At 42.5% G+C, this 27,218-nt stretch overlaps 1 long non-coding RNA gene across 1 annotated transcript; it reads right to left on the bottom strand.

Annotated features, from left to right (window-relative positions):
* Positions 1 to 1,935: 1,935 nt before the first annotated feature.
* Positions 1,936 to 27,218, bottom strand: LOC122462621. The gene is made up of 3 exons (XR_006285311.1): positions 26,790 to 27,218; positions 4,148 to 4,270; positions 1,936 to 2,121 (listed from the first exon to the last, which is right to left on the bottom strand). It is a non-coding gene; the product is annotated as an uncharacterized LOC122462621 (long non-coding RNA).

The raw sequence follows: 27,218 nt of genomic DNA on the forward strand, positions 1-27,218 counted from the left end.
TAAATAATGCCAGAAAGAGATACATAACAGCAAGTTTATGCAGAGGCATCAATCCTTTAGTTTGCTATGTGTGTTAGCTGGGAAATTAGAATTAGACTGAGAGCTTTGGAGCAAGGACTGCATGTGTGTATGTGTATGGGCAGGACCTTGTTTGATGGGCCCCCCGTCTAGTTGGGGCCCTAGAATGATACAACATACAATAGGTGAACAACATACTGTATCAACATGATAAATTCCTCTTCCTGAACACCCACCACCAACTCCAAACAGATCATCATATCAAAAGGCATCCTGTAGCTGGCAGGAGTTTGATTTGCATTCGAAGTGTGAATTTGTGTTTTTTTAAACACTAGTAGGAACTTGGGCATCTGAACAAGGGGAGGCTATCTTTGACTTAGCAGTCACAAGAGTGTGTGGGGGTCTTCCTCTTCCCCATCCAAGGCAGTAATATAAAGAGTTTTTTCTGTACAAGTTAGGGCAAGAAATTCAGTGCCAAAGGTTTCAGTCTATCCCTTCCTTTTGGACTCTGTTACACCCACCTCCTCCCTCCTAGTCTAACTAGAGCCTCAAACATACACCCAACAGATGTTGTGAGCATTTAGGGACTCAGGAGCAGGTTCAAGTGATCCCGAAGAGGAACCTATTTTTTGAAAACCTGATTTCATGAATATGTCCCCAAGATGACAGATCTCACAAGGACAACCTACTGCCACCATTCAGATGGATCATTCCACCATTTAGAATAGATCAGGAGATTTCAGTAACACACAGACCCTAACTATAGTCCTGCTTCAGTCTTGCACCCAAAGCTAATTTGTTGTGCCTCATCCTAACCCCTTTCTGGATCCCAACTAGCCTAGCCCATATTCAATTCTAGCAGCCATAAAATCGTCACATTCAAATAGTGGTTGTCTGCCTGCACCTACAAGTGCATACCCACATTTTGGATCCCAGAGGCATCTGCAAAATTTCAAGAGTTTGGTTAGACACACAAGATGGGTGAAGTAATCTCTTTTATTTCACCAACAAAAGTTGGTCCGAGAGACAAGCTTTCAAACTTCCTGAAGAAGAGTTCTGTGTAAGCCCAAAAGCTTGTCTCTCTCTCTCTCTCCAACAGAAGTTAGTCCAATAAAAGATATTACCTCACCCACCGTGTCTCTCTAATATCCAGGAACAACAAGGCTACAACAATGCCTACAAGAGATTTGTTAGTAATTATGGTTTTATTAGTTAAAGATTTTCTGAGGGGGATATTTATTAATTAAAGGGAAAGTCTGATTGATATTGCCTCTCTCCTGCAAGTGCTGAAAACTGCAAAGATTTTCACCTTCACAGAGGGTATAAAAATTCCTTACAGGTTCAGTGTTGATGCAGATCTACAGCAGCAGGGTATTAAACTGGGATCCCCATCTATGGGCATAGAGGGTTGCTCCCCTTACACAATATACAAAGGAAGGAAGTGGAAAGGAAGCAATTTATGAGTTAGCACTGAGTAATACAGAGATATGGTTATAGATGAAGAGATGGAGGAACATGTATGCAAGAGTTAAAATCCATGGCTGACTGTGAGACCAATATGGGAAGGAGTAAAGATGATGTATTTCATCTGAATGCATCTAGAAGATCATGAACAGTAGTGGAGGCAACACATGGGATCAAGTGAATGGAGAGGAAAGGGAGCCTTTTATATAATTTACACAGGTGACTTTATACACACCATAAAAGAACAATATATGGATAAGAAATCTTTTCCTTCCTTTGTAATTCCCCTTTAAGGAGGTAACCACTATAGGATGAATAAGTATTTTTTGTAACAAATGGTCTGAACCAGATTAGATATATTTATGATCTCTTGGCATAGAGTTCTGTATTGCATGTAATAGGAGAATTTTTGTCATGTAGTTTTATCTGTTAACTCTTAATTTGTTCACAATTCATAATCATTGGACTACTTCAGATAAAATACATACAGAGGTCCCCAAACATTTGACCCAAAGCTTACACAGAGCCTAAACCAGAATTTCTGGAAGTTCAAAAGCGTTCAGTTAACCTTTCCCGCTATTATTTTGCGTTTCTGGGAAATGTACTTCCAGGCCCCAAGTAGGATCAGAAGCGGAAGTCCTGAAACACAAGAAGAAAGGCTGTATGTTCCTGCACTTTCATTTTGATGAGAGTCAGAAAGCATCAGAGATCCTAAAACAAAGCCCATTCTGGTAGAGCTAAGAGGTTTGGATAAGGTCTGGAGATGGAGACAAAGTGTTGGGTGTTTATCCAAACTTGATCAGAAATCGTAGGCTTTTAAGGTTCACTAATCACTATTCAGAATATTCTATTTTTTTCAGTACAGACATTTGCTCCATGCCAATAAATATACATTTGTTTAAAAAGGAGGGATCTAGGAATGACAGAGGTGACTGATGTCCTGTAAGATTAAATTCAGCACTTAGGAAGGCACTGGAAATGTAAATCAGAGAGAATCTGAAATCACCTGGCAAGGTCTGATTCGTTGAAGGATAGCCAGCAGGGAGTTGTGAAATGGGTGCTATCATGTGTATCACCTTCCGTAAAACTTTATTTTAGGGAAGTTGAAAGCAGTACATAGTTTACCCAAAGCTCATGCAAACTATTCAGAGTACTCGCAAAAAGAAAAGGAGTACTTGTGGCACCTTAGAGACTAACCAATTTATTTGAGCATAAGCTTTCGTGAGCTACAGCTCACTTCATCGGATGCATTGAGCTGTAGCTCACGAAAGCTTATGCTCAAATAAATTGGTTAGTCTCTAAGGTGCCACAAGTACTCCTTTTCTTTTTGCGAATACAGACTAACACGGCTGTTACTCTGAAACCTATTCAGAGTACTAGCTTTCATGAAAGCTAACCCATAACAGTGGGTAGTACTGGGGGAGAGTTGTTTGAGGGGACAAGGATCTGGTTAGAATATTAAACACAAAGGGAAAAATACAGCCCAAATTGTCCTTTTGACACTCCAAGTTAAGTCCAGTTTGAATTGTAGGGGGTGATTAAAAATGATATACCCCAAAGATAAGGGGTGAAATCCTGGCCCCACTGAAGTCAATAGGAATTTTGCCATTGACTGCAATAGATCCCAGCTTTCACCTCAAGATGCTCTGGGGTTTCTCCAGCTAGAGAATACAGTCATCTGTCCCATATCAGCTACTGTTGAGTTCCTCAGAACAGGATGTGCACTAGAGCAGCGAGAAACCAATTAGCTGCACTTGGCATGGGTTTCAGCAAGCCTTGATACCTTCCCTATAAAAGGGAAACAATGCTAGTTTTCTGACAAAACCCTAGCGAATAAATGCTCTGATTTTGGATGGACCTTTTGACACATTACCTCTTTGCAGTCACTGGAATCCAGAGACATCAGAAAGGATTCCAAGGCTATGTCTACACAGAGATAAAAAACCTGTGGCTCTGAGTCTCAGAGTCCCGGCCTGAATGTGTACACTGCAACTTTACAGCGCCACAGCCCGAGCCCTGCGAGCCTGAGTCAGCTCTCCAGGGCCAGCCACAGCTGTGCCACCAGTCTTTTACTGAAGTGTAGACAGGCCCTGAGAGGTCTCAACTCAGCCTAAACATGAACCAAAAATCAAAATCTTGATCTGAATATCTGCCCCCAATCCAGACTTTAGTAGTTCATGGCCTCTGGATCCAAACTGAAAAAGTTTTGCAAAAATCAACAGCTCCCCTTTTTAGCCCATTACAGAGATGGACCAAAACCAGAACCTTCTATCTGACCCCACACCACACACTTTGGATGTGATTCTGCTCACAAAGACTCAAAGGAGATTCACTACTGATTTCAATAGAAACATTATTGGGGGGGAAAAAAACTGGAAACTGAATCTGAACCAACACCAGGTGTGGCTAGGGTTTGTAAAAACCCAACTCATGCTGCTTAGGGAAACCCAACAGAAAACACTGTCTCCTTAGTCCATTCCCAGCGGAGCAGCCGGATGTTGGCAATTCATTGCAAGGATTAGGCATTTCACTGAAAAATTTTACTTGCTAACATGCTCCTCTTTCTTTAGCAATTCAAGAGACTATGAATACAATGGAGCAGTACTGACAAAAAATAAACCCCCAGCCATCCTAATAGTGCGTGAGGGAAAAGCAATGAACTCACGGTGAAGATGATAAAAGAGCAGATGTGGCAATCTCGTATTCATTGCTCATGTTTATAGTCTCATGCAGGAAGAAGGAAGCATGTTGCTCCAACACCCAAATTCACTGGACATGTAATTTTCCCCTGAAAATGAACAAGCAAATTAGTTTTTAATTAGTTATTTTTAAATGTTTCTTCACCCAAGACATTCCTTCCTAGCATTGAATTCCATCCCCATGTGCTGGGTGTCACTGCCACATAGCACAGAACAGTCACTTCAGACTATACAGAAGCCTAAAGACTGCTCGCAAGTAAATAAAATCAAATAACTGTAATAAAAAAGTTAATTCTAGCCTTTTGTTTGTTCCCATTGTAAAATTGCCATGGGACCGAGGAAATATAGTAGCACATAATTTTAATAGTTCCATCATTGTAGATTGGCTGGGTATTAATTGTGTTAACTGTGATCATATTGAATTCATTTGGTATTTATTGAGAGACCACCTGTGCACCCATATGGTTTCCATCATTATTCAGGAGTAGTTAATGGACCCATTAGGAGTTAGCCGAGAGATGTGGGCTGGCAGTTCTTCCCAAGAGTGGTAGAAACAGTCTGTTGCTATCCATTGCATTCTGAAGATTTTCCAAAGAGGCATTTGCTCGACACCAACTCTTTTCGAAAAATATAAATACTGTCATTTTAGGACTCAATACTTAAAGAAAAATAAACTCATGCTTTGCTGCCCATGAACAGGCTATAAAGCCAATCCCTGGCCTTCTAACTTTAGCAAGATATTTCTTACTCAGCATGTTGGCTGTTTAACTCTCGAGAGGAGACAATGCATACGGAGGCTTCCAACATCTGTGCAGTCTTTCCAGTGTGTGTGTGTGTGTGTGGTGGGAGGAGAAGATGGGAGGAGATGGGGGAAAAAAGGGGAAATATTCTCCTTTTGGGTTTACTTTGCACTGGCTCTCCAAGCCCACAAAGTGACATGCAATAGGTTTCGGTTGTGCAACACCAGAAAGCTGTGGTGGGGAGCGGGTGGCGGAAAGTCATGTGCAGGGAGTCAGCTCTGACTGTCAGCAGAGGAGAAGGAAGAACACTCTGGCTGGGTGTGGCGGTAACCAAGGCTGCTTTCTGACCACAGTGACCTCCTGCTTTGATCCACATATCTGAAATACTATTGCACAGCAGCAAATCATTAGCCATACGCATGAAACGCACAAGAGACTGCAGCCAAATAACTTCTATTTTGGGTGCAGTAACAAGGGCCAAACAACATGTCCTTCGGCTGAGAAGCGAGTACTTACAGGCCTGTTTCGTGCAAAGGAATAATTATTTTATTCAAACTGGGATTTTCAAAGGAGCCTAAGGGAGTTAGGCATCTAATTTAAAGGGGAGATGAGCACCTAAGTCCCTTAGGTTCATATGAAAAATCACAGCCTTATTTACTTCAATCTGATAAGCAGGTCATTTTCTGCTCTGTAAGTAAGGAATCTTATTCAATGTTTAATACACTTCCCAAAGGAGGCTCTGTTCTCTCACCTTCCCCTCCTGATCTGGGTTTGTCTGGGTCACATGTTCTTTAGTATTCCTAATAAGCCATTCATAAGATGTCAATTGCCAATGGAAATTAGAGGGTGCCATTACTGCATCTGAAGTTTGTGTGACCAAATGTTATGAAATAACATCTCTCCAGTTTTGAGGACTGTCTTTTTAGCATGTGGCTTCACAGGGCATTTTTGTTTCTGCTATTAACCATATAAAAAGTTAGTGGCTTGTAATGTTATTAACACTGAAAATAGGTGAGGACTTAATGACTTAGGGAAATGACATAGCAGCTACTTAAACCTTCCCCTTTAAGCCCTCAATTTGAATGTGGTACAGGCTGTTAAGGATAAAAACCATTAGTTACTAACTGATGGCTGTTCAGTGGATTGAGTGGTTACCTCAGTCCAGATCTCTGTTGACACAAACAGAAGGTTCACTAATTGGCACCTTACTGAAACTCTGAACTGACCAGCCCAAGAAAACTGAAGTACCTTCTTGGCCTTGGAGACAGTCTCTTCAGGTCAGGATTTTCATAAAATGAGGGAAAGCTTGTGCCGATTCATATGTTCAGTCGAAAGAGCATCAGTCTCCAGGAATATTCACAAGCACTGAATAGCGTTAGGCTAATATTTTCCAAAAGTGGGCCTCTGATTTTGGTTCTCTCATATTTGGGGTGCACAACTTGAGACATTAAGCACATGACAATCAGAAGACATGTTAGTTTTGTTCTTAATTCATCTCTCCCCCCCCTACCCCCAGCCCTTTCTTTTTTGGTAAATTTAGTTAACCCTGGGAATGCATTTATGGCTGTATCTGAAGCCATTATGGGAGCAGACTAGTTCACTTCAACAGAAGGGCTCGTTGGAGTAAGGGCGGCACAAGAGGCCATTCATTTGGATTTCGGGAAGAACAGATTCTAAGTTGTATTTTGATGTTCTGTTTAGTGAGAGGTGACAGCAGCCAGAAAGATAACATAACTCCATCGGTCCTTACCATGCAGAACTAGATGATCAATGTAATAATGACTAGAGAAGAAAGGTGGGATTGGTGCCACATTCTTAGCTCCTATTGATGGTACAAGAAAAAAACCTGAATTCAACAGCAGTTGTTAATCTTAGTTATTTTCACACAGTGTGAGTGGGGCCTGAGAGTTCTCATCCTTCAAATGAAGCATTTTCCCCAAGATGCTTTCTGCTGGTCTCTGGTGGCTGTACCGCTGTACATTAAAGACCTGATATTAATAAAGGATAGTCACAGTTCCCTTGCAAACATTCGTTTGACATTTAAAACAAGTTAATACACAAAACTGAGGCCCAGATCCCTAACTCCCATGGGAGTTAGGTGCCTAAATACTTTGAGAATCTGGGCCAAGGAGCCCAATGTCCAGATCCTGAAATGCTCACTGAAGACAATGGGAATGGTGGCTGCTCAGCATCTCTCAGGATCAGGCACACTGAATGTGGGTCTTAGAATAGGCAACCTAAGTTAGGCTGACAAGTTTAAAAATTGGGCTCACAGGTCACCACATGACCCGTGACCAATATCCTTATAGAGCATAAATACTGAGAGGTGCTATGCAAACTTCAGTTTTCTTTTATCTACTGACTGTGTAGGTCACCAGTTTTGTCTCTCTTCAGTCTGGTGTATCTCACGCTTTTCTCTCTTTCATGATCACCTGTCATTCTGTCTGCTCATCCCCTTAATCTCTCCTCTGAGCTCTTAATTTTCCATTTACCTTCTATATCCAAACTTACAAAACCCCAAACATTTTAAAGTCCATTAGATTTATGCATGTGTTTTTACTGTATGGTAATAACCTTCCTTTCTCCTTTTCCCTTCCTGTTTTACTTCTTTTTGCCCCTCTAAACCTACCACTTCCACTTTTGTTTATTCTGCTTTCTTTAGTTTTCCTGTCTTCTTTTACAAAATGTTTAGTTTTGTTAATTCAAAATTTAGGGCCACATCCTCATCCCCTCCACCCTGGTGTCCTCTTTGCACCCCGCCAGTGGATCAGATCGGCATAAAGCTGCCTTAAGACAGCAGCTGGGGAATCCTCAGCTGGTGTAGAACTGATAGTACTATCCCTAGACCAGCTGCTCCTCATGCAAGGGCCATTCCAGGAGGGGTGGGGAAGTACAGGAGGGGGTGGACTAGAGCATAGGGTGATCCACTGGCTTTGATTGGTGGGGCAGCTCCTTGGGCACAGTTACTCACCAGTTTAAGTTACAGTGGCAGAAAGGCAGAAGAAAGTCATTTTTATTTTACTCCCCCCACTCCCCCTCCACTCCCTTATGGCACTTTAAATAGCAACACCACAGGGGAGCACCTGTGAACCAGAAGAGAATGGAAAGGCATCCCTCACATCTCACTCACTGCAAAGATACCTACTGCTATCATTTAGCAGCTTGTCACTTAAAGGATTAAAGACCAGTCAAGTAAAGGTTATATTATTTCAAGGGGGGGGGGGAGGGGAATCCCCTCCTTTTTTATTCTGACATGGTCAGAAAATGGACCCCTCAGTGATGGGCTAGGAGACACCTGTTCCAAATGGCTCTGCATGTCCCAGACCTCTATTAAATCTTTCCTACAATTACTGCTCTCGGTGGCCCTTTTAGCAGCTTCTCTATAAGCTTGGGCAGTAACAGCTCCTTTTGAATATGTACCATGATACCGAAGCACTGGAAGGGGTGGGGATAAATGAGGGGAAGGATCCTTAGAATGAAACAAGTAAAAAAAAAATATACATCAGTTTTGGGGGTTTTTTTAAGATAACTAATGCACTTGGTTTATATATTAAAGGCCAGATAGCGACCCAGACATTTAGGGATATAAGGGGGGGTAAGATACCACCCCAGTCTCCCTGCACAGCCACCCCAGATGGCCATTTCCTATTCAAGAAGAGACCACCACTCCTTTCCAGGAGCGAACAGGTAATGAAGTGCTGGAGAGGAGCAGTGAGTACATGGAGCCCGGACTCCCCTATTCACCCTCAACAAGGCAGCTAGAGGAATTGTACCCAGATGGTGGAGGACAGAAGTAATCAGCACTGGTTAGCTGAAGCAGCTGACTTCCACCTTGGAGCAAGGGTGAAGCACAGGAGAAAGCGTGCCTCAGTCATGACGGGGAACCACTCCTTGCCTAGCACTTTGCCTAGAGTCACAAACTAGCTCTAAGGTAGCAGAAGCACGAAAGTTGGTTTTAGAGTGAGACAGATGCTACACTCAGTTACATAAAGCAAATTCAGAGTAACTGTTAAAAAATAAATAAAGTCACCAGAGCAATTGGAATCAGACCCCGGCCCATAGCCTTGCTAATAAGGCTGAGCCTTCAGACTCCACAGGAACCCAAATAAGCCGGACTATTTCATGATTGTATTTACGATTGTAATTCATGGCTTCCTCTCCTACCCCAGAGTACAGTTTGTGGGGCTACAATAGTGTGAGAGCAGGTCTTTGCGACTTCCCAGGAACCAAAGAACCGTGAGAAGTTCCAATCTTGTATTATTTCAACCCCACAAATAACTTCCTGAGTGATTCCAAAAAGCATGTGGAAAAAATTGTCAACAAAAATACCTGAAACAAAAATACAAGCCCCAGAAGCTGTGCGCGCCACAGTTTGGCAGGGACAGACAGGCCAACCCTGTACTCCTTTCTGCTGCAGGATCTAAGTGTCCCTACAATGCTCTCTTGATGATTTGCCTGTATTCACTGGTGCTTTTGAGGGGAAGTTCTGAAGGTTGCATAGTTGCCCCTGAGGAGCTGTACTTAGTTGCAGCTTCTCTCCTCCCTAAGCCATGGCTGATTACCCTAATAGTACCCAGATCCTCAGCTGGTGTAAATTAGCTTAGCTCCATTTCAGATCATAGAATCATAGAATCATAGAATATCAGGGTTGGAAGGGACCCCAGAAGGTCATCTAGTCCAACCCCCTGCTCAAAGCAGGACCAAGTCCCAGTTAAATCATCCCAGCCAGGGCTTTGTCAAGCCTGACCTTAAAAACCTGTAAGGAAGGAGATTCTACCACCTCCCTAGGTAACGCATTCCAGTGTTTCACCACCCTCTTAGTGAAAAAGTTTTTCCTAATATCCAATCTAAACCTCCCCCATTGCAACTTGAGACCATTACTCCTCGTTCTGTCATCTGCTACCATTGAGAACAGTCTAGAGCCATCCTCTTTGGAACCCCCTTTCAGGTAGTTGAAAGCAGCTATCAAATCCCCCCTCATTCTTCTCTTCTGCAGACTAAACAATCCCAGCTCCCTCAGCCTCTCCTCATAAGTCATGTGCTCTAGACCCCTAATCATTTTTGTTGCCCTTCGCTGGACTCTTTCCAATTTATCCACATCCTTCTTGTAGTGTGGGGCCCAAAACTGGACACAGTACTCCAGATGAGGCCTCACCAGTGTCGAATAGAGGGGAACGATCACGTCCCTCGATCTGCTCGCTATGCCCCTACTTATACATCCCAAAATGCCATTGGCCTTCTTGGCAACAAGGGCACACTGCTGACTCATATCCAGCTTCTCGTCCACTGTCACCCCTAGGTCCTTTTCCGCAGAACTGCTGCCTAGCCATTCGGTCCCTAGTCTGTAGCGGTGCATTGGGTTCTTCCGTCCTAAGTGCAGGACCCTGCACTTATCCTTATTGAACCTCATCAGATTTCTTTTGGCCCAATCCTCCAATTTGTCTAGGTCCTTCTGTATCCTATCCCTCCCCTCCAGCGTATCTACCACTCCTCCCAGTTTAGTATCATCCGCAAATTTGCTGAGAGTGCAATCCACACCATCCTCCAGATCATTTATGAAGATATTGAACAAAACCGGCCCCAGGACCGACCCCTGGGGCACTCCACTTGACACCGGCTGCCAACTAGACATGGAGCCATTGATCACTACCCGTTGAGCCCGACAATCTAGCCAGCTTTCTACCCACCTTATAGTGCATTCATCCAGCCCATACTTCCTTAACTTGCTGACAAGAATGCTGTGGGAGACCGTGTCAAAAGCTTTGCTAAAGTCAAGAAACAATACATCCACTGCTTTCCCTTCATCCACAGAACCAGTAATCTCATCATAAAAGGCGATTAGATTAGTCAGGCATGACCTTCCCTTGGTGAATCCATGCTGACTGTTCCTGATCACTTTCCTCTCCTCTAAGTGCTTCAGGATTGATTCTTTGAGGACCTGCTCCATGATTTTTCCAGGGACTGAGGTGAGGCTGACTGGCCTGTAGTTCCCAGGATCCTCCTTCTTCCCTTTTTTAAAGATGGGCACTACATTAGCCTTTTTCCAGTCATCCGGGACTTCCCCCGTTCGCCACGAGTTTTCAAAGATAATGGCCAAGGGCTCTGCAATCACAGCCGCCAATTCCTTCAGCACTCTCGGATGCAATTCGTCCGGCCCCATGGACTTGTGCACGTCCAGCTTTTCTAAATAGTCCCTAACCACCTCTATCTCTACAGAGGGCTGGCCATCTCTTCCCCATTTTGTGATGCCCAGCGCAGCAGTCTGGGAGCTGACCTTGTTAGTGAAAACAGAGGCAAAAAAAGCATTGAGTACATTAGCTTTTTCCACATCCTCTGTCACTAGGTTGCCTCCCTCATTCAGTAAGGGGCCCACACTTTCCTTGGCTTTCTTCTTGTTGCCAACATACCTGAAGAAACCCTTCTTGTTACTCTTGACATCTCTTGCTAGCTGCAGCTCCAGGTGCGATTTGGCCCTCCTGATATCTTTCCTACATGCCCGAGCAATATTTTTATACTCTTCCCTGGTCATATGTCCAACCTTCCACTTCTTGTAAGCTTCTTTTTTATGTTTAAGATCCGCTAGGATTTCACCATTAAGCCAAGCCGGTCGCCTGCCATATTTACTATTCTTTCGACTCATCGGGATGGTTTGTCCCTGTAACCTCAACAGGGATTCCTTGAAATACAGCCAGCTCTCCTGGACTCCCTTCCCCTTCATGTTAGTCCCCCAGGGGATCCTGGCCATCTGTTCCCTGAGGGAGTCGAAGTCTGCTTTCCTGAAGTCCAGGGTCCGTATCCTGCTGCTTACCTTCCTGTTCCAGATGAGGAACTGGCCCACAGTTATTTCTAGTTTCTCTCTCTTAGACCTGTGTTCTCCAACGGCTTGTCTGCAATGCAGAGTTAACTTGAGTTGTAACTTGAGTGCTGCCCCTAATTTGAGTGCCGTCTACACACGCAAGCCTTTTATGGAAACATGGTGGTGCTTTTAGCTCATGTTGGCTGACAAGTCAGGAGGTGTAAGTCACAGCTTGAGTTCGCACAACTGGTCAGCTGCCACCACAATCATTCTGTGTTGCTAATTCTATTACTCTGAAGCCTGAATGTTATTTCACACTATGGCCACTCTTACTCGAACTAGGCTCACTCGGGAGGTGTTCACTCAAGTTATCCACACTCCAACTAACTCTTCAGTGAAGACATAATCTATGGGCCTGATCCTCTTTTCACTTACACCAGTTTGACACAGGAGTGAATCCCACATACAATTGACATTGGAGTGGAATGAGAATCGCTGTTATGCTAGCTATGGCCCATAATCATTGTGGTCTCTCTGGGAGGCAGTGAATATCACATTTGAGGGCTATCTGCAGTACCACACACTGACTGCAAGCTCTTAATAGACAGCCAACTTCAGCCCTGTGCCCACATTAGAAAATAATGTATGCAGAGAGGCTATGTAATAAACTAAATAAAAATTAGTTCACTTTTCAAAGGAGCAAGTGAATCATAGAAAATGTAGATCCAAGGATTCAAAGACACAAGGCCTTGTAGTCTTAAAGCAAAGGATATCCAGAAAATATTGCAGAGTAAAAAAGACTATGCACAGTGCATAATAGATTTCAAAGGGTAAGTATCAAATATAGGGTAGCACCAAAACTCTGGCCTAAATTCTCATCTCAGTTCTACCCATGCAACCCCAGTGATTTGGTGTAACTGAGGGCAGAATCTGCTGCTTTGTATAGAAAGGGCCAGATTCACCGGTACATTCTAGCTGCTAGTGACACAAAGTAGTAGTTAAACTGGGAGGTAGTGTGCATAGGACACTGGACTTGAGTGTCGGAATAGCTGAGTTCCATTCCCAGCTGAGCCCCCCCACCTGCTGTTTGACCTTCTTTTGCTTCTCTTCCTCCCTTCTGACCCCTTGTCTTTATAAACTGTAAGCTCTTCAGTCTCATTGTGTGTAGAATGTCTAGCACAATGGGACCCTGAACTTGGCTGGTGCTCTTATAAATAATAATAATCTGGGTCTTTTAGAAAAGGACCTCTGTTACACACAGACAGCTGAATCCAGAAGGCAACTATTCCACCACTGGAGGTAGCTAAGGAAGACAAGACTCAGAAATGGGCTGCAAAGTTGGATCTGGATCCAAGTTTCAGAATTATTTGGATCTAAATTTTTGGTTCAAACCCATCTGGAACAATTACTGCTTAAAAACACATGGTAAATCTCAGAGGAAAGAAGTTTAAAATAAAATAAAAAAGCCTCCCTTAGCTTTTCCATGGAAGGAAGGCACGGCTGCTACCGAACCCAGTGCCAACAGCTTTGGAAACCCAAAACAAAGTTATATAACAACAAATATAAAATTAATTTGGGGGAGTGGGGAGGAAAGTCTGCCCCCCCCTCCCGGCCCACCCATGTGTAACTGAATGCAATCAGCCATAAAAAGAGCAACTTGGCAGTACCTGGCACTTCAGGCCTCGTTCTGTGCCAGCCATGAAACTCCCACTGCTTTTTGAAAATTATTGTATTTTAGTCAAAGTGAACCACTGAAATTAAGCTAAGCAAAGGCAGAAATATGCCTGCTCTTTCTCCAGTAGCTAGTACACAGTTGCTGTGTGAAGCTAACAGTTCCACTGTGGGACTGATACATCTTCATTTTGCTTTCATGTGTCCAATTCCTGATCCTTGGAGATAATAGGAGTTTTGCAGTTGGTTTCTATAGGTCCAAGATTTGGTTATTAATCTGAGTCAAGAACTACCATACCAAACTGCTCCACCTCCAGGCAGACTCCCTTAACTTCTTATTCTAGAAGTGGTCTTCTCATTTTATATCTGTATCATCATCAGCTATCATATGTATTGTACATGACAACTGCCACATGGGTCAGACCAATGGTCCATCTAGCTGACAGTGGCCAATACCAGAGCTTCAGTGGGAATATACAGAACATGGCCGTTGGAGTGATCCACTCAAGTCTTCCTCTCCAGCTTCTAGTAGTAGGTTACCCTGACCATGGGATTGCATTCCTGACCATCTTGGCTAATAGCTATTGAGGGACCTATCCTCCATGAAGTACTTTTTTGAATCCAGTTATACTTTTGGCCATCACAACATTCCATGGCAGTGAATTTCACAGGTTAATTTTGTATTTGTGTGAAAGAGTATTTCCTCTTGTTTGTATTAAACAAAATGCCTATTAATTTCATCAGGTGACCCCTTGATTTTATACTCTATGAAAGGGTAAATAGCACTTCTCTATTCACTTTTTCCATGCCATTTATGATTTTCTAGACCTCTATCATATTCCCCCCTTAGTCATCTCTTTTCTAACACAAACAGCCCTAATCTTTTTAGTCTTTCCTTGTATGGAAACCATTCCGTGCGATTGATGATCTTGGCTGCCCTTCTCCAAACCTTCTGCAGTTTCACTATATCTTTTTGAGATGGAGTGATCAGAACTGGACACAGTATTCCAGGGGCATTATGTTATTTTCTGTATTATTTTCTACCCCTTTCCTAATAGTTCTTAACATTCTGATAGCCTTTTTGACTGCTGCTGCACATCAGAGTTACTAATCCACGAGAGGACCTTCCCTCTTCTCCCATGACTACTTAATTTCCTTAAGAGTCTTTGGTGAGAGAATTTGTCACAGGGTTTTTGAAAATCCAAGTATCCAAGTGTCCAGGAAAATCCATATCTCCTGGATCACCCTTATCCACATACTTGTTGACACCCTCAAAAAATTCCAATACACTGATGAGGAATGATTTCCTTTTACAAAGGCTGTGTTGACTCTTCCCCAGCAAGTCATGTTCATCTAGGAGTCTGATCATTGCATTCTTTACTGTAGTTTCCACCAATTGCCTTGGTACGGAAGTGAGGTTCACTGACCTGTAATTGACAGGACTGCCTCTGGATTGGTTTTTAAAAATCAGCAATACATTATCTACCTTCCTGGTAGAGAGGCTTGTTTCAGCTATAGGTTCCATACTACATTTAATAATTTTGCAATTTCATATTTGAGTTCCTCTAGCAATGTTGGATAATACCGTCTGGTCCTGGTGACATTACTGTTCAGTTTGTCAATTTGTTCTAAAACCTTTTCTGACACATCAATGTGGGGCAGTACTTCAGATCTGTCATTCAAAAAAGATAGCTCTATTGTGGGTATCTCCCCCATATCCTCTGCGGTGAAGACCAATACAAAGAGTTCATTTAGCTTCTCTGCAATGGCTACGTCTTCTTCGAGTGCTCCTTTAGCATGTTGGTCATCTAGTGGCCCCACTGCCTGTTGGTTTTTGCACCTTCTTTCCTGGCCTTCCTCACTATACTCTTACACTTAACCTGCCTGAGTTTATGCACCCTATTATTCTCACTAGGATTTGACTTCCAATTTTTAAAGGATGCCTTTTTGCCTCTAACAGCCTCCATTACTCTGCTGTTTAGCTATGGTGGCATTCTTTGGTCCTCTTATCGGCTGTTCTGATTTGGGGTATACATTTATCTGAGCCTCTACTATGGTATTTTTAAAAAGACCTCTTGCTGCTTTAAGGCATTTCAATATCTCCTTTTAATTTCTATCTAACTATAATCCTCATTCTTATGTCGTTCCCCTTCTTAAAGCTAATGTTAACACGGTGGGATTTTTTGTATTATTCCCCAAAAGGATTTTACATTTAATTAAAGTATGAGTACTATTACTGAGTGGTTCAGCTAGTTACATCTCGAGTAACACCTAGAGCCCCAGTTATAGACTAGATCCCCATGGTGCTATAGGCTGGACAAACACAGAACAGAGACAGTCCTTGCCCCCAAAGAACTTACAATCTCAATAATGAGAGATTTACTTGCAATGTGTATGTTATTCAGACAATAGAGATGAAACTCCCATTGACTTCAATGAGGCCAAGAAGTTATCCTAGGTGTCTGTGTGCTGCATAGGTTTCAGGAGCTAGGTTCGTAAACACATGAGACGAAGCTGGGCCTCCAACTGAGTGTTTGGTTCTTTGGTTTGTAGCTGTGCCCTATAACAAACATTTAAGGACTGTGATTCCATATATCATGTCATGACAAAACAAACTCTATTCACAGACTGTTGTCAGTGCTATTCTATCCTTACTGATTATAGGTCCTCAACATCTACAATAGTAGATACTAGAGCTGCTTAAAATGTTTTGAATGTCAATACATGGACAAAATATTCAGAATTTTAAAATTTGGGAGTGGGATATGGGAAAATATTGAAGAAATCTCATTTTGTGTTCTTGGTTTTTTGAACTTCTATTCAAAATTTTTCAATTTTTGAAAAAAAACAAACAAGCCTGAATTGGATTTTGAAATTTGGATTTTATCCTGGAGTTGGCCCAGGTAGCACTCAAGGAAGCAGTGAGAGAGTGTACATATGGAGCCTGGCTACCATGATTAATGCAGTTCCATAATCCAGGGGGTAATGGTCAACTAACTTGGGACACAGCCAGACCACAGCCTACCTGCTCAGACTCTGATCAGCTGCAGGCACTGTGAGTGATGATTCACGTGGCTAATTTTTCAAAGTAGTAATTAGGAGAACTGAAGAGCATATTGTTCCCATGAGCCATGCTGGCTTGTAGTGGCAGGACACTTCTTGGTCCCTCTGCTACTCAAGTCCCCAACCAGCACACCTCTGAGGAGTGAAGGTGTTGCCAGATGAGTCATAGTCTGTTCCGATGTGCAGAATTGCAAGACGGTGCAATTCTAATGTCCTGCAAACATACTGGGTTGCAGTCAGCCTATGGGCGCTGTGTGTGTCAGGCACTCCTGCTGGGTATGTGCTTTCCTCCCTTAATCCCTCTGTTTATTTTAATGGGAATTAGGTTCCTAACCTGCTTAAGTACTTTTGAAAAATCTTACTAGGTGAATATCTAGGTACCTAGACACCTTTGCAAATTAATTAAAGACAGTCTGTAAGCACCAAAATCTCTTAAAAAGAAAAGGAGTACTTGTGGCACCTTAGAGACTAACAAATTTATTTGAGCATAAGCTTTCATGAGCTGCAGCTGATGAAGTGAGCTGTAGCTCACGAAAGCTTATGCTCAAATAAATTTGTTAGTCTCTAAGGTGCCCCAAGTACCCAGACTAACACGGCTGCTACTCTGAAACAAAATCTCTTAGATACTTTAAAATATGTTACCCTCTAACCTGACTTGAGCTATCTATGGTGGAAGACTAAGGACAAGCTCGTACAACTTAAAGAGTAAACCTCAGAGCCTATTTCCCCCACCCCCCTGCTGTTTTTATGCTCACATGAACTAGAGTGAATGGAAAAAGCTTACGAACAAGGTCATTTCCAAGTTATATGATTCACTTGGAGGGGACGTTACACAGCACTGCTTTGTCTCTCCTAAGTAATGTCCTCGGTTTCCTCTTCAAGGAATCATGTGGAGTAAAACCACAACAAGCTGCTGCCATTTGCTAGGCAGAGGGGAAAAGATATTCCTTCTCTTAGCAAAGAATCTTCACTTTTCTGTTTCTTTGGGTGTCCAGGCAGTACAGGTTTGATAGGATTCCCATGAATGAGAACTTTTCCCCCCAGAGTTTTCTCCCATTGTTTCTCTTGCATATAATAGTATTGAAGGTTTGTGGTTTAATGACCTCAGCATTGCGAAAGTAGCTAGCTTGCATTCTTCTAACAGCATGTGATTCCATAAGAAACACCACTCTATGCCTAGTTCCTTTTCATTAACTCTTTCATTGGGAGGAAAACACTTCAAAACCAAAGACATTTCCTTTCCACTTCCCCTAGGAACTGTGAAATCAATAGGGTAATTCCATTCTGGCCTCCAGTTATCCCAAACCATAACTCAAGTGTCTATCTGCTCAGGAAAGACCTACTTCTAACTATTGCAGGTCAGGACTGTTGAGCTGTGTGAAGAAGTTTTATTATAATTGCCTATAGGTACCTACTGTGCTGTTCAAATACATAGTGAGAGAATTCCCACCCCAGAGAGATTATAGTCTAAATAGATGAAGGAAACAGAGGGTGGGAAGGGAAAAAGAGGCACAGTGGGGGAAGAGACCTGCCCAAAGTCATGCATCAGGACAGGGACAAAGCTGGGAATAGAACACAGGTTTCCTAACTCCCTATCCAGTGCTTTACCAAGAACACAATGTCTCCCATGACCTTGCACAAGGGTACCTCTGCCAGTCCTGTTTTTTTTAATCCCATGTTATCTATCACAAAAACAATTCAACTACATTCATTTAGGGATGAAGTGTGTGGCCAGGCCATGTGTTGGTGGCTCATAGGGGAGGAACAGAATTTCCCCCAAAATATCCTGACATGCAGGGGGCGGTAAAGCAAAGAAGCGCCTGTCCACTGCTAAACCTCTCCATAGGGTGCACAGATCTCACTCCATAGCCCTTTTTGTTGCCTGCCCACTCTGGGGTGCTGTACACCCATCTGGAGAATAGGGAGTGAGCAGTTCTACCATTGTTTGTCACCACTGTATAGTTGTAGGAGTTAGGGGGAATTGGACTGTAAGCAACTCAAATCAGTGACTGTGTGTGTGTATGCACACGTGTGTACTTACACAGCATCTAGCACAATGGGGCTCCAATTCTGATTCAGATCAGAGTACTACCACAGTGCAGACACTAATAATGAAAGGAGGAAGAGAAAGTTACTGGGTGCCTGCAGGAAAATGGTGAAGTCAGCTGTGGCTTTCAAACTTGTGGAAAGTCTGAGTAGGGACAGGGATGAGAAACACTGTTCTGTGTATGGTGTAGAGTCGAGAAGAGATCCCCTCCCAGTTCTACATCAGGAACAACTATCGTAGAGACAGTCTTTGAAGAATTCATTCCAAATTTTACATAAAACCCACTCCATGTTAGGAGATGAAATTTGCAAGTACCTACTTAAGTCTACATAGACTCCCCACTAGGACGGATGGAGTGAATAAGAGCTACAGTATCAGGCCAAAATTCTTCTTGCAGATCTCAAATATTATAGCTTCAGTGGGAGCTCAGTGCATGGAGAGCGGAATAGCTGAGCTGAGGTCTGCTGTGCAGATCTGAAAGGAGAATTTTGCCATTCTTTATATTGATACAGTCTTGATGCATTAATTCAGTGTTCCCAGTTAAACAGAACACATGTAATTCTCTAGAAGGTTGTTTCAGAGAGAAGTCTCCTGATGGAATGAAATCAGAACTAGTCAGAAGGTAGTAACGTGCAGTTAGGGATATGGAGAGCAGACTGATAAGAGCAAAACATACCTATCAAAAAAAGGGTATTCTGTTTTACAAAGCATCCTCATTTTAAAAAGCTTCAGGATTTATTGTACACAGTCAGCACCTTCTAATTTCTCTGGGTGCGATTTGCCACTGTGCAGAGTGTCAACCCAAGGCCTGTACACACTTGAGCCCTGCTTTGAGGGTCAGGTTGTTATTATGTTAACGCCTAAGGATCAAACAAGAATGGGACCCCATGGTGTTTGTACTGTGCCTAGTACCAAGTGGTAGATTGTAAGATCTTCAGGGCAGGGACTATCTGATTAAACGAGACAGACAGGGTGGGAGAGGGAATAGAACACATCAGCAGATGTGTTATGGCATCAAGTGTCATGTTAGTTCCACATTTTTGGGAGGGGTGTGTTTTATTAAGAGGGGTGAGGGGAAGAGGGCAGGGGAGAAAAGAGGGGGGAGTGAAGCTGAGGAGGAAGAGGGAGAAGGTTGGAGTAAAAACAGCCAAATCAGCATAATGTAGAGCAAGTCCAGTCAAAACTGGATGACTTAAGAGGTGTGTGAATCTGGTGCTGACCCTCTGTGCAGGACGTTAATTTTGCTCTTTCTGGAGCCAGGCTGGGTACAGTTAGGCACTATGTAAAACTTCCCCCTTACACAGGTATATTAGAGCTCTTCACTCCTGACTCAGGATTCTTTGCCTATGCCAAACTGTATGTGGTGGTTTTGTTGTGTGGACAGATCATCTCACCAGATGCTATGATGTGGCCTCCTGACTCATTTCCACTTGGAATCTAGATCAGGATTTAGTTTGAACTAGAGATGGGCTCAAGCCAAAACCATGGATCTGAATTTCCTCAGACTTTGGGGAAGGATCAGTCTGAATCAGAACTTAGTGCCTGGCTCCAATCTACATAACGGACTGAACCAAACCCCTGGAGCCAAACACTCCCAGAATATGGGAGAGCTCAGATCTCGATTCAGATCTGATCTTTGCTGTTGAGGCCCATCTCTAGCTTAAGCTCAGGTTTCCAGAAATGAAGAGCCAGTGTTTTAGTTTACTGTGCTAACGTACTATTTTCTTGTGTGGATGAATGTTTAACCATTTAGTCCCTTTTTAATTCTGCAATGGGATCTTGCTAGTTCCTACATATGAGAAAGGCAAGAAAAAATATGTTTGCTAGATGAAAGAGCAATTTACTAGATGTTTGATAACTGGAAATGCAACTGTCTGTGTGGCCTAGGGTTATGGCTCAGGCCTTTGGCCCCAAAGTGCTGTCAGGCCCTGGCTGCCAATAGTAAGCCTATGTCTCTTTTTGTTACAGAAGTCATGGGTTTGGCACAGAAGTTACTGCAAGAGTTTCTATGGCCTGTACTATGCAGGTGATCAGACTAGCTGATCACAATGATCCCCTCTGACCTTAAAACCTACAAACAAAGGACACGTTACTATAATTCGTAAACAGCATTCCTTTACATGCTTCTCAGAGGATTAAAAAGCCCTGATACAAAACAGACCACAAGCTAAAGTCAATAGGCCTACACTAATTCACAGCAGCTGAGGATCTAGCCCTAAAATGCAGACTGATATCTAAAGTACCAAGCACAGCAGAGAAAAGGACATTGAAAGTGTCCCTTAAAAAGTACAGATTACATCACACTGTCTGCCACACTACTCTGAAGAAAATCTTTACTCCAACAGAAGGCTTTGTCAACACAGCACCATATCATTAGCTCAAGGTTTATACACTTCAGTTGACACCTCTCTCTTGTCCTACAGATGTTTCACTGCATTTAGGATTGAGCCTCTAACAATACAGCTGTTTGAACACATGTGCATTTTCCACTTAACAAACCACAAGAATATGGCAACAGGGTTACATCATCTGAATCCTACGGCTAGAATGCAGAAAGCAGAAAGGTAATTCTTTGGGAAATCTTTGTATTCTCCTGTAGCTGCTCTGTCCGATTGTATTCATCTACTGTACTACACACAGGCCATGGGGAAAGCAAGTCTGATTGATATTGCAAGTGACAACTAAAGCTTTTAAATCATTCCCACAGCTCATCTTCGGGAGGCGTTAAGCCTGCAATGTTTCGTTAGTGCCAGAGACAGAGGCATTTCTTTTTTTTTATTTGCAAAAATCCAAGTTATTCCAATTCATCTTTAATCCATTGTTACTGTCAAGTAAGTTAGAGCCCACCCCACGAATATGTTTCCAGGGGAACTACAAAATGGGCTGGAAGGGAGAAGAATTGAATTGACTTATAATATTCTTCTCAACACTGGGCAACAGAAGAACAGGCCATAGCTGGAGCCTCACAACACAGATGCCTCCCCCTCCTCCCCCCCCCACCATAAAACACAAATCAGGGGAAGAGTTGGGTTAAGGAATAATAAAGTGAAAATTCTTAAGAACCAGAAGACCTTAGGTCTGATTCTCCTCTAATTGACCCTGGTGTAAAACCAGTATAACTCCATTGATTTAACAGAGTTACTACTGATTTACACCAGTGTAAGTGCAAGGAGAATCAGACTCTTTTCTGCAAGTGAGCATCTGCTCTATGAAAAAGGTGACATACATAAACTAATCTGTGGGCTTTATTCTGCTATCCTTTACTCTGGTGTAAATAGGGAGTAGAACATAAGAATGGCCATACTGGATCAGACCAAAGGTCCATCTAGCCTAGTATCCTGCCTTCTGACAGTGGCCAATGCCAGGTGCCCCAGAGGGAATGAACAGAGCAGGTAATCATCAAGTGATTCATCCCCTGTCGTCCATTCCCAGATTCCGGCAAACAGAGGCTAGGGACACCATCCCTGCCCATCCCGGCTGCTGAGTAACTACTGAAGTTTAACTGGTGTAAAACTGGTGTCAGATCAGAATTTGGCTATATGTCTGTCTCTTGAGCTGTATTTCTAGTTCTCCACCACTGTAGTATTGAGGCATTAAAACTAGGCCTGATTCTGATTTTTAGTTTGCAAAAAGTAATATAACGGGGTTCAAACCTGGATCCCATTTCCTGCCCATTGATGTCCATGAACTTGGAGAAGTTTGGATTAATCCATGTGAATCAGCCTACCTCAATTTTTTTCCATTTTGGGCTGGAGCATTTGTAAACCAAGGAAAAGTAAAAATGTAGTGTTTTAAATAATCTGCATGCTATTTCATGTGCACCTAGAGGTAAGGTTCCCTAGGTCACAATAGCCCCACTAGTGGTGGGTAGTACTCCAAAGCAAGGTCCAGAGTTTGGATGCATGCCTGCAAATGGAGGTTAAGGCCAAATACAGACTTATTGAAAGTCAATGGAGTGGCACCTGCTTACTCTGGCTCTGAGTCTGGCTTCTTTAGTGTGCAAAGTGGGCTAGGAATCACAGAACAGGCTTTCTGGCATTTCCATTTAAGGTCTTGGCAGAAAAGGGGAGATGGAAATAAAAATGAATGAAGCAAAACATTACACATTATTAATTTGAAGCTTAAAAATTTTTGGCTTTGGTCCTGCCCCTCTTTTCCCCCCTCCCATATCTCAAATACTGGAGGGGAAGAGGTGAATGGTGGAAACCCTAGAAGGGACTCGCCAGCTGCTCATTTAAAGTTGGTTTAAAGTCTCTTTATGCTGTACCAGTGCTGCGAAAAGACCTTAATGTGGGCAAAGGCTCTATTGTGGCCCAGTTCTCTTCCTGGAGATACGCCCACGTTTTTGTTGTGCATCCCCCCATGATTCAGTAACCAACTTTATTGCCTTTTAAGTTCTCTTTTGCACCCAGAGGCACCTTTTGTGATGCACCATTTCCTAATTTGGATGCTCAGTTTAGGACTTTGGCACATTAATGATCATTTTGTGTGCCTTAGTGCTAAATTGGTGACCAAATCCTGCAGCTGGACATCCTAGAAACTGGGTCCATAGTCCACAAAATGATAGTATTAGACAAATGTTGAAACTATGCAAAAGTTCTTGATCTTGCTACCTTTGTAGTGTGTGGGATGGGGAGGGGAGAGAGGGTTAGAGGAGGAATCCCATCTTCTTCCCTTATCTTTTTTAGTCACTTTCATTCTATTAAAGATAAGTCCTAGGAGCAAAGTTCAGATCTATACTGGCACTTAAACTTTTCTCTAAATTCAGAGGTGTTTTGATCCAGAATCCATCACTAATTTTGATTTTTCCTCAACACTGGAAGCCTAATAAACTTACTCTGCAAAGAACACATTCAGCCAACATCTGGAAGCAGATAAAATCCTTCATGCTACTGTTCCACAGTCTTAAGGATCATTAGGACTGCAAAATGCCTGTGCAGAACATTTGTCTTAGGCATGCAATAAAATGAAAGCAACACCAAATTCAGAAGAACTTCTGATGAAAAGAAATATCAAACATTAAGCTAGACCTTGCCTAGCAAGAGGGGGTCACTTCCTAAACCAGAGCATAGGAACTATTAGAACAGAAATTTTACACTAGCACAGAAGGGGATTTTATTATTTGAATTGTGAGACTTCATCACCAGTTATTTTAATGTTTCTTTTTTTCCCACCCTAGTATGGTTTACTGCTTGTAAATTATTTGTCACATTGTTGCAATACTATCCAGATCCTTAATTTTCTAATCATGCATCTTTTACTGGGTCTCTTTTAAAGAAGCACTATAATTACTTGCCAAAGAACCCTGTATATTTTACCAGGCTGTAAAATATTATACTTTAATTATCTGAAAAACCCCACAACAACTGGAAATGTTCGCTGTGCGAGGCAAGGCAATCGATACTGCAAGGAGCATGGTGTCTTCTGAAGTTTTGCAATTCTTCTTGGTGCATACCTCAAAGGTTTCAAAACTCTTTCACTTCAGTGTCAGGGGGAATTGTAAAGTATTAATAAAGGAACTGGGCTTTGATTCGTCTGAAGAAACTGCTTACCACAGGGCTTAAACAAGTGGAAGATTAACAAAGAAGAGGGGATTGCAAAGGATACATTTACACTTCTCTGCACAAGGCAGAGGATTCATTCATCTTTGGCTTGGTGAGAGAGACCACAGAAGAACAGTACTGCAGGATAGAAGGCAGAGAAACAGAGATAGGGTTGCCCTTCTTTACCAAAAGCGGAGACTTTTCTTATAGTGGGTCTTATGTACCGGTATATAATTTGCAGGTTTGGGATTTTCCTCTTTCCAACTTTTTTATTATTAGTCACTTGAGGGCCAATTCTGCCAGCCTTTATTGAAAGCTAGTAGCACCTTCGCTTGCAAGCAGTCCTATTTGTTTCAGTGACGTTATTGGTAAAGTACGGTACTAAGATTAAGGTGGTGGAATCAGGTCCTTGATAACATATTGCAGCTACTAGTCTACATGGTTTTTCATGTACTGTTTCAAAAGATTATTTGCAGACATTGTCTGTCATAAAGTAGTATACCAAATACCAAAGCTATTAAATCCACATAGCAGTTAAAAACGTAAACACTCCTGATTAGTAAGCATTAGATCCCTTTTACAGATAGACAGAGAAGTTAAATGACTTGACCAAGCAGCATACTAAGCTAGTAGCAGAAGCTCTCAACCCAGTCCTTTGTTCTGACCGCAAGAACACTCTGTGGGATATTCTTAACAGTAAGCACATGCTATTCCTGGGAGTATGTTGTCTGACATCTTTACAAAAATCTTACATGACCTGTGTGTCTCCAAGTACTGTCTTGGGTATGCGGCTCCATGTATGGCTGGTATTTTCTGTTCTAGGCTGTCTTGAGTTATAGAGCATGGATAATTCCAAACAAGATTCCTCTACAGGGTTCAAACAACCTAGCTACAGTAATGGAGAAGGTAATGAGCCCTGTAGTATGTAGTCTCGTCCTTTCCCTGGATATCAACACATGGGCTGCCAACATTCCTCCTGCATGTTCCTTGTGGGCAAAATACACCTCAAGTGCCACCTAGCTAATGGAAAAATATTAGTGCTTCAAAGAAATGCTGCCTTGTTCCAGTGAAATACCAGTTTTCATTGCACAAAATAGCAGCAAAATGGTCAATGAAGTTAACATACGCTATTTTAATGTCATAACGTCTCAGTTATAATAAACTATTATAGTTGATTTATTTACCATGCAAGGCTCTTACTAGTGACCACTTATAAATATTGTGTCTTAAAATCATTTGTATTTTACAGCCCCTCAGCATTCAAATCCAAACACTGTTCCTTTTGGTTTCTTCATTTCATTGCAAATGACTTAGGTGGGTGGTCACCCAGTGACTGTTAATGAAACAAGCAGGGATTAATGTAGAGGATGTATATCTTCTGCGGTTGTTGACCAAAAACTAGCTGTTCAATAAGCATCCATAATAAAGAACATACAGGCAAAAATACAGCATGGCTCAAATTGCAGTGTTCATATTGTTGCTATTTTTAATAGCTAAGCACCGACAACATCGTTTTAAACAACCATGTTTAACAGGAATATGGTTATGGCTGGTTGAATTACTAATTGTAAATAACATATTCAACTAAGTTAACTCTTTTAGCTGTTGGCAAATTGTCCAGTCTTAGATTATTACGAATCTATTTATGATTCATAACTGTTCACTAGTTAGTTGGTACAATCCAATATAAAGAAACCATGACAATGCTGTCTAAGGAGGCAGATTCAGACTAAGCCCTGATCCTGCAAAGACTTAAGCATGTGCTTAACTGTATGCATTATGGGCCTGATCCAAACCCTGTAGAAATCAGTATGAAGACTGTCACTGATGTCATTAGGCTTTGGAAAAGATCCTATGAGTTGTCACATTGAAGTGCCTGTGACTGCTCAAAGTTAAAAGGTGTGTAAATCTTTGCAGGATTGCAGCCTATGGATGCTAATGGTTGTAAATTACCACAGAGAGCACCCAGATTAATTAGCCCATTTTACAGATAATGCTACATCCTTTCCAACCATTTTAGTATTGCCCTTGTTTCCCCACTCAAAAACAACTGCTTCCCTTCTATTCCTAAGTAGAATTGTCCTGAATTCCCACTCCCCGCCGAGTGCAGATCACCTGCCTTTGTTTGCATAGCCTCAAAAACCTCTATACTTTCCACTGCCAACCCAACTACGATACAACCCAGAAGTCTTTGAGCCATGCTCCTGCTCAAAGTGACAGGAGCAAAGCCTTCTGGGGCACATTAGCAACTGCGCTGGAGGGCAAGCAGTGGATGGAAAGTAAACAGCATCCAGAGCTCTGGGGATACAAGGGATGCTGCAGGCTAGCTGACAGCAACAAACCAACATAGCTCGACAGGAGGGCAAAGATACTCTCTCTTGTAAACTCTGCACCGGGGATTGCTCCCACCACCCACCCTACAAATGGTGCCCTGGTCACCACCAATATTTTCTACATAATTAATAAAAAGGGAAAGAAATTAACTAAAGACAAATAGCATTGTTCATTCCTTTGTTTGTTGTATTTTTTCTGCATTGTCTCAGTTCTTTGCATTTGACAGTCTAATTATGTTAATTGAGAGAGATTGTAACCCCAATGGTCAGTATATAAAGTTTGCATTGAGTGACTAACAGGAGGAACAATGTACACCCTGTCGACTGAGCATTATTCTTATGGCTACATAAAAAGTGGTCTTAAAAGATATGGGGACAAATTAATCCTTGGTGTAACTAACTATCATAGACTCACCATCCCAGAGCACCTCCTTGTGGAAAACCTGGTGTTGCAGCTTCTCCGTCTTACCCTCCTCCAGATTTCAGTGGTCTGTGCAGTAACATGGCTCTCCAGCTGGGTCACACTATGAGTCCTATCCCATCTGGGGTAACATCATCCAAACTCAAAGGAACAATGACCTGGCACCAGTGCTGCACAGGCTTTTCACCCCTCTCCTGGGCTCTGCAAAGTTCTTCCTCACTCTATTACAGAGCCCTGCCTCTCTGAAGGCCTGGCTCCCCCCAAGCCACTGACCCTTGGAATTTCTTCCTTGGAGTCTCTCATATCCCAGGCCTGCTTTATGAGTCTGCTTCTCCCCAGCTACACTTTCCCTCCAAGACAGTATCAGGGCATAAACACCTTCCTGCAGGCCCCTCAGAATCAGGAAACTCTCAACTGCTTCTG

Source organism: Chelonia mydas, chromosome 13 (assembly GCF_015237465.2).
Source record: "Chelonia mydas isolate rCheMyd1 chromosome 13, rCheMyd1.pri.v2, whole genome shotgun sequence".
Lineage (NCBI taxonomy): Eukaryota > Metazoa > Chordata > Testudines > Cheloniidae > Chelonia > Chelonia mydas.